The sequence below is a fragment of the Sceloporus occidentalis genome, unplaced genomic scaffold (genome assembly GCF_023333645.1).
Source record: "Sceloporus occidentalis isolate IW3139 unplaced genomic scaffold, rSceOcc1.0.p SCAF_188, whole genome shotgun sequence".
Classification (NCBI taxonomy): Eukaryota; Metazoa; Chordata; class Lepidosauria; order Squamata; family Phrynosomatidae; genus Sceloporus; species Sceloporus occidentalis.
The window spans coordinates 1,387,127-1,400,046 of NW_028317168.1; the positions used below are offsets into that span (position 1 = coordinate 1,387,127).

Consider the following 12,920-nt stretch of genomic DNA (forward strand, 5'->3'; position numbering starts at 1 on the left):
CCAGAAGCCGTACTGGTTGAGGATCTTGGTCGGTTCTTTTACGATGTGGCAGTATCTTCCCAGAAAAGTTGCCACGTCTTTTCCTGGGGTGTGGGGGTTCCGCATCGAGACCGTCACGGGCCTCTCCTCCCTGTGGATGGGGCTGTTTCCGTAGAAACGGGAGAGGACCTGGTCCGGTTTCGCCGCCCTGAAGGCCTCCCAGAACCTTTTGCAGACCGCCGCCGAGATGAACGTTACGTAGAACATTCCCTTCAAAAACGACTGGACGCTCAGGGTCTCTGCTGGGCTGAAGCCTGCTCCTTCGTGCACCACCTTCTTGCTGAAGGTGTCTGCATCCAGGTCGGGGGTGCGGCCCTCCACTTCCTTCAGCTTCAGGACCACCGTCTGCCTCATCCAGTTCTCCAGGGGAGGTGGGCTTCCTGGGGTCGCAGCAGGCTGGGCTCGGCTTCCGGTGGTCTGGCTGGGTCGTTCGGCTTCGGAGGTCTGGGTCGCCATTCTCGCTCCTCGTCGGCTCTGGCCCAGAAAGTGTGGAAACCTGAAAAAGATAAGTATCTGTTCTGACAAGAACAGCAGTGATTGTTCTGGCAAGAACAGTTGTGTGTTCTGATAAGAACAGTTTTTTGTTCTGGCAAGAACAGTTGTGTGTTCTGACAAGAACAGTATACTTGATCTTAGCCAAAAGGCCGAGACTACACTTGATCTTAGCCAAAAGGCCGAGAAGCGATAACCCGAAGAGGGCGGCGGGCCCGGCTCGGGCCCGCCACCCAGGCTCCGCACAGTCGCAGCGAGCTGCCACGCGGGCCCCGGGCCTCCCTTCCGCCCGCTGCACGCCCGCCACCCACCAACCCCCAGGGCACTCCCTCTGCGGATCCCCGCGCCGGACTGCAGCCCTGCGCCGGCAGCCACGGCTGGAAAGGACCGCCCGCACCACCCCTGCGTCCAAGCCGAGCACCACCGGCTCGCACACTCTCCCCTCTCTCCGTCTCCTGCCTGCCCGCCCGCCCTCTGTCTCGACGAGGCCCGCCGGGATCGTGGCGGCGCGGCCTGAAACATTTGCATGGCTCCGCCCCCCCGGGGGGGGGGACGGGGGGGGCAGTTCGCACCTCCGCCTCCCGCTCAACGAGATCGGCTGCTAAGCACCTGACAGACGTAGCAGTCCTTACTCTAATCTCATCTCCTCTCATCTCATCTAATCCTCTTAACCGCTACTGCTGCTGCTGCTGCTGCTGCTGCTGGGACAAACACTCGCTCACTCTCTCTCGTCCTCGCCCTCGTCAGCCACCATCAGAGGGAGACACAAACCAAGGCATGCAAAAGAACCACAGGAGCCAGGCAGCAGCTGCAGCCGCTGCAGCACAACCGTCAGCTGGCCACGCTAACCTTCAAGCAACCAAACACACTAGCGCTTTAATCCTTCAATGCACCCTCAACCGGCATGGGCCTTCATGACCAAGGCCACACACACACACACACACACACACACACACACACACACAGTTACATTACGTTCCGACGGACATTACCGCAGCACGCTTCAGTGACGTGACGTGTCGCGACCAAGAGGCACGCACGCACTCACTGGCCTGCAACAGCGACGAGCTGGGAGGAAAGAAAGGAAGGAAGGAAGCAACCGACCCACCGGCCGACCGACCCTGGACTGCTGCCGCTGCTCCCCGGGTCGCTCGGCCCTTCCTCGGATCGCTGCTCTGCTCGGTTTTGCTGTGCTGTGCTGTGCTGTGCTGTGCTGTGCTGTGCTGTGCTGTGCTGTGTCGGGTTCTGCTTTTGGTCACTGATAAGAGAGGTGCACCGGTCCTGGAGGTACTGCAATACCAGGTCAATGCGTGGAGTGGACAGAGCAAGCTCTTCTTCCATCTCCCTGTTCTAAAAATCCATTTAATATATGGTCCCCAGATAGGGGACGTATCAGATATTAAACTGATAAGAACAGATTTTTTTTTTGTATTTAAGTTTATTATACAAACTGATTATGATAAAACAGACATCAACCTGTTTTAGCAGGAGTACATAAATCGGTATTATCGGTACAGGTAGACGATAAGCAGTACTGCGACGCAGCGCAGGGCAATACACGTTACAGTACGACTTCAGTTACGGAAAGCTCAGTAGAAGCAGTGTACAATTACATTTCCAGACGTGGCGCATATGGTTGGCACTTGGTGGAACATAACCTGGGGAAATGGGGGGGGGGGAGGGGGCCGAGGAGAATGGGGCTAGTCTTCAGCCTCTAGACTGTCCTTGAGAGAGTAGTCTCTCAGCAGGCTGTGGATAAGCCTGCGGCAGTCACGGACTGTGACCTGCTCCCTCCTCAGCACCAGGCGGTTCCTGGCAAACCATAGAGCGTCCTTTACACAGCACATGAGACGCCAAGCATCCTCAATGGCGCTCTCCGTGTGTGTTCCTGGAAAAAGTCCGTAAAGTACCGAATGGTAAGACAGGTACTTTCTCTCGATAGAGTCCTTGAGATCCAGCTCCAGGGCTCTGAACAAAGCCTGTGCAAACGGGCACCGCCAGAACAAGTGAAGAGAAGTCTCCTCCTCCACAATGCACTGTGGGCAGTGTCTATATCTGCACAGCCCCCTGGCATGCATAAATGTCCTTAGGGGGAGGCCTCCCTGAATGGCCATCCATGCCATGTCTTTATGCCTGTTGGTTAGCCTGCTCGACGACACGTTAGCCCAGACAGTCTTGGCTGTGGCGTCGGGGAGCCCTGGGATGTTCTCCATAGTGTCTTTGGCTCTGATGAACTTGTGGATCACACGGGGTAACCACAAGTCTGGTTTAACTCCCTCCAGTTGGTGCTCCCTTACAAATTTGCCCACGTCCGAGTAGAACCAGGGCATGGTCCAATTGTAAGGGACGGAGCTGTCCCACTTTTCCCACTTGAGCTGCCTCCACAGGGGCAGCAGGAAGAAGCGAGACATGGAGTTTCCAGCAGAGCCTTTCGCTACGTCTCTGAGAGTCCTGCGCACGCAGTTGCACACAAAGAAGGTCCTCAGCATGGTAGGGATGTCAGGCACTCCTTTGCCTCCCTTGCCGGGTTCCTTGTACATCACTGCGCGCTTTACTCTGTCCATTTTGGAGCCCCAGATGAAGTGGAAAACTGCTCGGTTGATGGCTCGGTGAATGGTGACCAGCAAGGGCCAGGCCTGAGCCACGTATTGCAGCACGGGAAGAATCTCGTTGCGCAGCACCAGCACTTTCCCTTCGATGGTGAGGTCTCTGAGGCTCCACAGCCCAAATTTCTGCTTTACTTTGTTGAGTCTCTCCTCCCAGCTTTTCAGGGCCGCGCCGTCTCTGCCGAACCAGACTCCCAGGATCTTTAGGAAGTCGGTTTGGACGGGAAACGGGATCGGCTCAGAAGTCAGGTCCCACTGCCCGAACAGCATGGTCTCCGACTTCCCGCAGTTGACCTTTGCGCCTGAAGCTCGGCTGAAGTCCTCGCACGTCTGGACGAGCGCTCTCACCGACCGGCGATCCGCGCAGAAGATGGTCACGTCGTCCATGTAGAGCGAGCACTTTATCTCCTTCTTGTCTCTGCCCGGCGCGGTGATCCCTCTGATCTCTGGATTCCGTCTGATGCACTCGGCGAAGAGCTCTATACAACAGACAAAAAGAAGAGGTGAGAGAGGGCAGCCTTGCCTGACCCCAGAGAGGACTGGGAAGGGGTCAGTCTTCCAGCCGTTCACCAGCACCGAGCTGCGGATATCAAGGTACATCAGGTTAGCGTAAGAGCAGAACATCTCCCCCAGCCCAAACCTCCGCAGTACCTGACCCATAAAACCATGAGACAGTCGATCAAATGCCTTCTCTTGGTCTAGGGTGACCAGAGCGGCACGGACGTTGCGGTCCTTGATGTAGTAGATCGTGTCCCTGATGAGGGCCAGGCTGTCCGCGATCCGGCGTCCTGGGATGCCGCAGGTCTGGTCGGGGTGGACGATCTGCCCGATGACTTTCTTCAACCTGGTGGCTAGTACCTTGGCGAGGATCTTGTAGTCCACGTTCAGGAGAGAGATGGGACGCCAATTTTTCAGGTCGCATCTCTCCCCCTTCCGCTTGTACAGGACCGTGATCATTCCCTCTCTCAGCGTGGGGGGCATCCTGCCTTCCACCACCATCTCCTCGTACAGGTCGAGGAGGTCCGGGCCGATGAGGTCCCACAGCATTGTGTACAACTCGGCTGGGAGACCGTCACTGCCCGGTGTCCTGCCCTTCCTGAAGGATCTGGCGGCAGAGTGCAGCTCCTCCAGCGTCAAGGGGGCTTCCATGGCTGCGCGGCCTGCGGGATCAATGGTGTTAGTGATACCTGACAGGAACCGTTCGGCAGCCTCCGGGTCTGTGTCTTTGGGGGAGTAGAGATCTCGGTAGTAGTCGACGACCACTTTCTGGACCTCCTCCTTCCCCTGTCGTACCACACCTTCGCTGTCTCTCATTTCCGTCAGGGGCGTGTGGGCGGAGTGGAGCTTCCTGAAAAAGAAAGAGTTGCATTTCTCACCCTTCTCCAGGTTCTCCACCTTGGAACGGAAGACGATTTGCCTGGATTCCTCCTCAAAGTGCCTTTTCAGGCCCTCCTTGGTCTCCTCCAGCTCCTCGTCCACGTCCCATCCGCACTGTTGGAGGTCCAACAGGGACTGCAGCTTGCGTTGCAGCCGTCTGAATTTCCTCTTCCTCTCACACGCCTGGAGTCTTCCTTTAGCCTGAAAGAAAGAGCGCAGCTTTACTTTAGTAAACTCCCACCACTGGGTTACAGTGGGGAACAGATACTTGGTACTGACACAATCAGAATATACATTACGCAGCTCATCCACAATTTCCTGCCTCTCTAACAGGGCACAGTTCAGCTTCCAGGAGCCTGGACCGGGAGGAAACCCTTTGCCCAGGGCACACTGGAGCCGAACAGCCCTGTGGTCCGAGAAGTAGCAGGGCACCATGGAGCACTGCTGATGCTCTACCGCCCGAGAGGTGAACACAAAGTCTATCCGGGAACGCACAGAGCCATCCGGCCGGCTCCAAGAATAGTTCACGGAGCCGGTCCCGATGGAGCCCATAGCGTCCTTTAAGGATGCCTCTGTGACAATCTCTCTGAGCAGTTTCGAAGTCACGTCCAGTTTTGTTGCGTGGGTGGAGGTGCGCCCTCCTTCCTCGATCGGGCAGTTGAAGTCCCCGCCTATCACTACGGTCCTGGCGGTGGTCAGCTGGGTCCGCAGGTTCTGGAGAAGCTCCAGGCGTTGCTTCTTTTCCGGGGAGGCGTACACGGTGATGAGCCTGACAGGCTCCCCCGCCCAGGATCCGTCCACGACTAGAAGTCTGCCGCAGACCATCTCCTGGACAGCGTCCACCGTGAAGTTGGCTCCTCGGATCAGGATAGCAACTCCCGCCGACTTGCAGCCGTTCCCGCCGGACCAGAAGGACGGGCCGTGAGACCATTCCCTGCATAGATGGCGATACGAACGAGAGAAAGGTAAAGCGCATTCCTGCAACATATATACATCACACTGCTGAGAAGAAAGGAAGGTTAGTAAACCGCGCCTCCGGAACTGGTCCTTCATGCTCCTTACATTAATGGAGAAAATAGAAATTGACGCCATTAGTTGGGAGAAAAAAAGAAGGTCAGCTCAAACAGAGGCACTAGTTACCACCTCCTCCCCCTGGTGGGGGAGGATCTTCCCCGCCGTGGTCGATGGGGTTCATGGGGGTCCAGGCGGCCTCGTCTAGCATCTGTTCCAGGAGGGAGACCTGGTTGTCGATGTCCAGCTGGTTGAGGATCAGAGCCTCGGTCTCGGTGGCTGGCTCATCCGACGGGGTCAGGTCCTGGACCATCTTTTCCAGCGTGTCTTCGTCGTCATTTGCGGGCTCGGGGGGAGAGGGGACGGTGGGGGCTGGTGGTGGCGCCCTCTTCTGGACAGAGCTCCTGGTGGGGCTCGTCTCAGTCTCGCTGTCCTCGTCCTCCTCCTCCTCCTTCTTGCCGCTATGTTTGCGTTTTCTGGCTCCGGCTCCTTTTGGCGGCATCTCCAGGGGGTTGTCTGCAGCGGAAACAAGAGGGGGGAAAGGGTCGGGGTCGGGGTCTGCAGCAGCTGGGGGAGGGGTTAGAGCTGCTGCAGAGAGGGGGAGGAGGGGGGGGAGGGTGAAGGTGGTGAAGCAGGGAGGGTTGGAGGCAGCACAGGGGAGGGATGGCGCTGCCTCTGGGGGGGGAGGGGGAGCCTTGACAGCGGGCAGGGCCACGACAGTCTTGGCAGGGAGGGGAGCTGCTTTCTTACCTTTCCTGGGTGCCGCTTTCGGGGTTTCCGGAGGGGGTGTCTGCGGTGCCGTCGCCTTGGCTGGAGCCTTGGTCGGGGCCGATGAGGGGACCTTGGCCGGGGCCTTGGCTGTTGCTACCGCTGCGTATGACCTTGATCTTTTGGGGCAATCCTTGTAGATGTGCTCAGGATCGCCGCACAGGTTACAGGTCTTCTTTCGTGGACAGTCTTTGGTCTCGTGCCCCACCACCCTGCAGTGCCTGCAGGATTTCTGTTGGCATTCCTCCGCCTTGTGACCCAGTTGACCGCATCGTCTGCAGGTTGTGGGTTGACCAGGGTAGAAAAGCATGCCTGTAGAATTACCTAGGGCGAAGCTCTGCGGCAGGTGTTGGAGCCCGTCCGGCGAGGTGGAGTCTGCCTTCAGACGGATCACGAGGGACCATCTTCCTGTCCAGAAGCCGTACTGGTTGAGGATCTTGGTCGGTTCTTTTACGATGTGGCAGTATCTTCCCAGAAAAGTTGCCACGTCTTTTCCTGGGGTGTGGGGGTTCCGCATCGAGACCGTCACGGGCCTCTCCTCCCTGTGGATGGGGCTGTTTCCGTAGAAACGGGAGAGGACCTGGTCCGGTTTCGCCGCCCTGAAGGCCTCCCAGAACCTTTTGCAGACCGCCGCCGAGATGAACGTTACGTAGAACATTCCCTTCAAAAACGACTGGACGCTCAGGGTCTCTGCTGGGCTGAAGCCTGCTCCTTCGTGCACCACCTTCTTGCTGAAGGTGTCTGCATCCAGGTCGGGGGTGCGGCCCTCCACTTCCTTCAGCTTCAGGACCACCGTCTGCCTCATCCAGTTCTCCAGGGGAGGTGGGCTTCCTGGGGTCGCAGCAGGCTGGGCTCGGCTTCCGGTGATCTGGCTGGGTCGTTCGGCTTCGGAGGTCTGGGTCGCCATTCTCGCTCCTCGTCGGCTCTGGCCCAGAAAGTGTGGAAACCTGAAAAAGATAAGTATCTGTTCTGACAAGAACAGCAGTGATTGTTCTGGCAAGAACAGTTGTGTGTTCTGATAAGAACAGTTTTGTGTTCTGGCAAGAACAGTTGTGTGTTCTGACAAGAACAGTATACTTGATCTTAGCCAAAAGGCCGAGACTACACTTGATCTTAGCCAAAAGGCCGAGAAGCGATAACCCGAAGAGGGCGGCGGGCCCGGCTCGGGCCCGCCACCCAGGCTCCGCACAGTCGCAGCGAGCTGCCACGCGGGCCCCGGGCCTCCCTTCCGCCCGCTGCACGCCCGCCACCCACCAACCCCCAGGGCACTCCCTCTGCGGATCCCCGCGCCGGACTGCAGCCCTGCGCCGGCAGCCACGGCTGGAAAGGACCGCCCGCACCACCCCTGCGTCCAAGCCGAGCACCACCGGCTCGCACACTCTCCCCTCTCTCCGTCTCCTGCCTGCCCGCCCGCCCGCCCTCTGTCTCGACGAGGCCCGCCGGGATCGTGGCGGCGCGGCCTGAAACATTTGCATGGCTCCGCCCCCAGGGGGGGGGGGGGCAGTTCGCACCTCCGCCTCCCGCTCAACGAGATCGGCTGCTAAGCACCTGACAGACGTAGCAGTCCTTACTCTAATCTCATCTCCTCTCATCTCATCTAATCCTCTTAACCGCTACTGCTGCTGCTGGGACAAACACTCGCTCACTCTCTCTCGTCCTCGCCCTCGTCAGCCACCATCAGAGGGAGACACAAACCAAGGCATGCAAAAGAACCACAGGAGCCAGGCAGCAGCTGCAGCCGCTGCAGCACAACCGTCAGCTGGCCACGCTAACCTTCAAGCAACCAAACACACTAGCGCTTTAATCCTTCAATGCACCCTCAACCGGCATGGGCCTTCATGACCAAGGCCACACACACACACACACACACACACACACACACACACACACACAGTTACATTACGTTCCGACGGACATTACCGCAGCACACTTCAGTGACGTGACGTGTCGCGACCAAGAGGCACGCACGCACTCACTGGCCTGCAACAGCGACGAGCTGGGAGGAAAGAAAGGAAGGAAGGAAGCAACCGACCCACCGGCCGACCGACCCTGGACTGCTGCCGCTGCTCCCCGGGTCGCTCGGCCCTTCCTCGGATCGCTGCTCTGCTCGGTTTTGCTGTGCTGTGCTGTGCTGTGCTGTGCTGTGCTGTGCTGTGCTGTGCTGTGCTGTGCTGTGCTGTGCTGTGCTGTGCTGTGCTGGGTTCTGCTTTTGGTCACTGATAAGAGAGGTGCACCGGTCCTGGAGGTACTGCAATACCAGGTCAATGCGTGGAGTGGACAGAGCAAGCTCTTCTTCCATCTCCCTGTTCTAAAAATCCATTTAATATATGGTCCCCAGATAGGGGACGTATCAGATATTAAACTGATAAGAACAGATTTTTTTTTTTTTTTTTTTTTTTTTTTTTCTTTTTTTTTTTCTTTTCGTGAAGCCCGAGGTGCGTGCTCCTTTGGGTGCTGCTTTCCGTGCTCCTAAGAGGCAGCGGAAGCCATATACGAAACTGGGTCCCCACAAGGGGAACCCAGACAAATTCCTCCCCCCCCCCATGGGAGGGTCGGATCTTAGGACTCTCCCCGAAGGGTGAGACCCCATCGCCATGGGGCACTCCCATCGGGAAGTAGCCCCCTTGGCTTCACTACCGAAAGATAGTGTCCGAAAACAAAAGTGCCAAATCGAAAAACCAAAACGTAAACGTGGCCTCGCTTAAAGGTTTGGTGACCGTGGAATCCAATCAAAATTAATGGGCACACGTGCTTAAACACATTGTGATAAATAAATAAATAATTTAGGGGCGGGCCATGACTGACCCAGCCAGGTTCAAAAATAAATTCCACTCCATGCCCTGATGGTGCGATGGAGGGAGTGTGAAGATCCGCCGGTGCAAAAAATGTGCATTTACCGTGTGCAGCGGCGTGCAAGTCTGCACACGGTAACTCCGACTTGCGTCAGGGCAATTTAAGCACCTCGGGCTTCGTGCTTTCCCGAACCCTAAGGCCAGAGGATCAGCATAGTCCCCCCCCTGTCCGAAGGGAACTACACTTGATCTTAGCCAAAAGGCCGAGAAGCGATAACCCGAAGAGGGCGGCGGGCCCGGCTCGGGCCCGCCACCCAGGCTCCGCACAGTCGCAGCGAGCTGCCACGCGGGCCCCGGGCCTCCCTTCCGCCCGCTGCACGCCCGCCACCCACCAACCCCCAGGGCACTCCCTCTGCGGATCCCCGCGCCGGACTGCAGCCCTGCGCCGGCAGCCACGGCTGGAAAGGACCGCCCGCACCACCCCTGCGTCCAAGCCGAGCACCACCGGCTCGCACACTCTCCCCTCTCTCCGTCTCCTGCCTGCCCGCCCGCCCGCCCTCTGTCTCGACGAGGCCCGCCGGGATCGTGGCGGCGCGGCCTGAAACATTTGCATGGCTCCGCCCCCAGGGGGGGGGGGGGGGGCAGTTCGCACCTCCGCCTCCCGCTCAACGAGATCGGCTGCTAAGCACCTGACAGACGTAGCAGTCCTTACTCTAATCTCATCTCCTCTCATCTCATCTAATCCTCTTAACCGCTACTGCTGCTGCTGGGACAAACACTCGCTCACTCTCTCTCGTCCTCGCCCTCGTCAGCCACCATCAGAGGGAGACACAAACCAAGGCATGCAAAAGAACCACAGGAGCCAGGCAGCAGCTGCAGCCGCTGCAGCACAACCGTCAGCTGGCCACGCTAACCTTCAAGCAACCAAACACACTAGCGCTTTAATCCTTCAATGCACCCTCAACCGGCATGGGCCTTCATGACCAAGGCCACACACACACACACACACACACACACACACACACACACAGTTACATTACGTTCCGACGGACATTACCGCAGCACGCTTCAGTGACGTGACGTGTCGCGACCAAGAGGCACGCACGCACTCACTGGCCTGCAACAGCGACGAGCTGGGAGGAAAGAAAGGAAGGAAGGAAGCAACCGACCCACCGGCCGACCGACCCTGGACTGCTGCCGCTGCTCCCCGGGTCGCTCGGCCCTTCCTCGGATCGCTGCTCTGCTCGGTTTTGCTGTGCTGTGCTGTGCTGTGCTGTGCTGTGCTGTGCTGTGCTGTGCTGTGCTGTGCTGTGTCGGGTTCTGCTTTTGGTCACTGATAAGAGAGGTGCACCGGTCCTGGAGGTACTGCAATACCAGGTCAATGCGTGGAGTGGACAGAGCAAGCTCTTCTTCCATATCCCTGTTCTAAAAATCCATTTAATATATGGTCCCCAGATAGGGGACGTATCAGATATTAAACTGATAAGAACAGATTTTTTTTTTTTTTTTTTTTTTTTGTGAAGCCCGAGGTGCGTGCTCCTTTGGGTGCTGCTTTCCGTGCTCCTAAGAGGCAGCGGAAGCCATATACGAAACTGGGTCCCCACAAGGGGAACCCAGACAAATTCCTCCCCCCCCCCATGGGAGGGTCGGATCTTAGGACTCTCCCCGAAGGGTGAGACCCCATCGCCATGGGGCACTCCCATCGGGAAGTAGCCCCCTTGGCTTCACTACCGAAAGATAGTGTCCGAAAACAAAAGTGCCAAATCGAAAAACCAAATCGTGAACGTGGCCTCGCTTAAAGGTTTGGTGACCGTGAAAATCCAATCGAAATTAATGGGCACACGTGCTTAAACACATTGTGATAAATAAATAAATAATTTAGGGGCGGGCCATGACTGACCCAGCCAGGTTCAAAAATAAATTCCACTCCATGCCCTGATGGTGCGATGGAGGGAGTGTGAAGATCCGCCGGTGCAAAAAATGTGCATTTACCGTGTGCAGCGGCGTGCAAGTCTGCACACGGTAACTCCGACTTGCGTCAGGGCAATCTAAGCACCTCGGGCTTCGTGCTTTCCCGAACCCTAAGGCCAGAGGATCAGCATAGTCCCCCCCCTGTCCGAAGGGAACTACACTTGATCTTAGCCAAAAGGCCGAGAAGCGATAACCCGAAGAGGGCGGCGGGCCCGGCTCGGGCCCGCCACCCAGGCTCCGCACAGTCGCAGCGAGCTGCCACGCGGGCCCCGGGCCTCCCTTCCGCCCGCTGCACGCCCGCCACCCACCAACCCCCAGGGCACTCCCTCTGCGGATCCCCGCGCCGGACTGCAGCCCTGCGCCGGCAGCCACGGCTGGAAAGGACCGCCCGCACCACCCCTGCGTCCAAGCCGAGCACCACCGGCTCGCACACTCTCCCCTCTCTCCGTCTCCTGCCTGCCCGCCCGCCCTCTGTCTCGACGAGGCCCGCCGGGATCGTGGCGGCGCGGCCTGAAACATTTGCATGGCTCCGCCCCCCCGGGGGGGGGGACGGGGGGGGCAGTTCGCACCTCCGCCTCCCGCTCAACGAGATCGGCTGCTAAGCACCTGACAGACGTAGCAGTCCTTACTCTAATCTCATCTCCTCTCATCTCATCTAATCCTCTTAACCGCTACTGCTGCTGCTGCTGCTGCTGCTGGGACAAACACTCGCTCACTCTCTCTCGTCCTCGCCCTCGTCAGCCACCATCAGAGGGAGACACAAACCAAGGCATGCAAAAGAACCACAGGAGCCAGGCAGCAGCTGCAGCCGCTGCAGCACAACCGTCAGCTGGCCACGCTAACCTTCAAGCAACCAAACACACTAGCGCTTTAATCCTTCAATGCACCCTCAACCGGCATGGGCCTTCATGACCAAGGCCACACACACACACACACACACACACACACACACACAGTTACATTACGTTCCGACGGACATTACCGCAGCACGCTTCAGTGACGTGACGTGTCGCGACCAAGAGGCACGCACGCACGCACGCACGCACGCACGCACGCACGCACGCACGCACGCACTCACTGGCCTGCAACAGCGACGAGCTGGGAGGAAAGAAAGGAAGGAAGGAAGCAACCGACCCACCGGCCGACCGACCCTGGACTGCTGCCGCTGCTCCCCGGGTCGCTCGGCCCTTCCTCGGATCGCTGCTCTGCTCGGTTTTGCTGTGCTGTGCTGTGCTGTGCTGTGCTGTGCTGTGCTGTGCTGTGCTGTGCTGTGCTGTGTCGGGTTCTGCTTTTGGTCACTGATAAGAGAGGTGCACCGGTCCTGGAGGTACTGCAATACCAGGTCAATGCGTGGAGTGGACAGAGCAAGCTCTTCTTCCATCTCCCTGTTCTAAAAATCCATTTAATATATGGTCCCCAGATAGGGGACGTATCAGATATTAAACTGATAAGAACAGATTTTTTTTTTATTTTTTTTTTTGAAGCCCGAGGTGTCGTGCTTCTCTTGGGTGTGCTCCGTGAATCTTGTGAAAGACGCAGCGAAGCTCAGGTCCGTCGATAGACTGTCACTCGGCAATCCCCCATGGAATATGCCGGAGCTTTTTCCTCCCCACCCCGGCCGAAGCCTGCAGGAGGGTCGGATCTTCGTGGTTCCCTCCGAAAAGGAGAACCTCTATAGGGAAAAAGGTGGGTAGCCAAAAGACTTCTCCCACCTCTCCCAACAGGCGACTGGAAACCAGTCCTCACTGCGATACAGTGGTCCAAAAACGTCAAAACTGAAATCGTATCCAAAGAAAAACCATTTGACAGGCCGTGATCAAAAAAAACTGTGATCCATCCTAATTAATAGGCACAAGTGCACCAA

At 57.8% G+C, this 12,920-nt stretch overlaps 2 non-coding genes and 4 pseudogenes across 2 annotated transcripts; all 6 read right to left on the bottom strand.

The window, feature by feature from the left end:
- Window positions 1-546: 546 nt before the first annotated feature.
- LOC149278487 (U2 spliceosomal RNA) lies at window positions 547-725 on the bottom strand (annotated as a pseudogene).
- Window positions 726-1,796: 1,071 nt separating this feature from the next.
- LOC149278488 (U2 spliceosomal RNA) lies at window positions 1,797-2,003 on the bottom strand (annotated as a pseudogene).
- A 5,295-nt stretch (window positions 2,004-7,298) lies between these two features.
- LOC149278489 (U2 spliceosomal RNA) lies at window positions 7,299-7,430 on the bottom strand (annotated as a pseudogene).
- Window positions 7,431-8,516: 1,086 nt separating this feature from the next.
- LOC149278490 (U2 spliceosomal RNA) lies at window positions 8,517-8,726 on the bottom strand (annotated as a pseudogene).
- Window positions 8,727-10,425: 1,699 nt separating this feature from the next.
- LOC149278491 (U2 spliceosomal RNA) lies at window positions 10,426-10,612 on the bottom strand. The gene has a single exon (XR_016278725.1). It is a non-coding gene; the product is annotated as a U2 spliceosomal RNA (small nuclear RNA).
- A 1,749-nt stretch (window positions 10,613-12,361) lies between these two features.
- On the bottom strand, window positions 12,362-12,550 carry LOC149278492 (U2 spliceosomal RNA). The gene has a single exon (XR_016278699.1). It is a non-coding gene; the product is annotated as a U2 spliceosomal RNA (small nuclear RNA).
- Window positions 12,551-12,920: the final 370 nt, after the last annotated feature.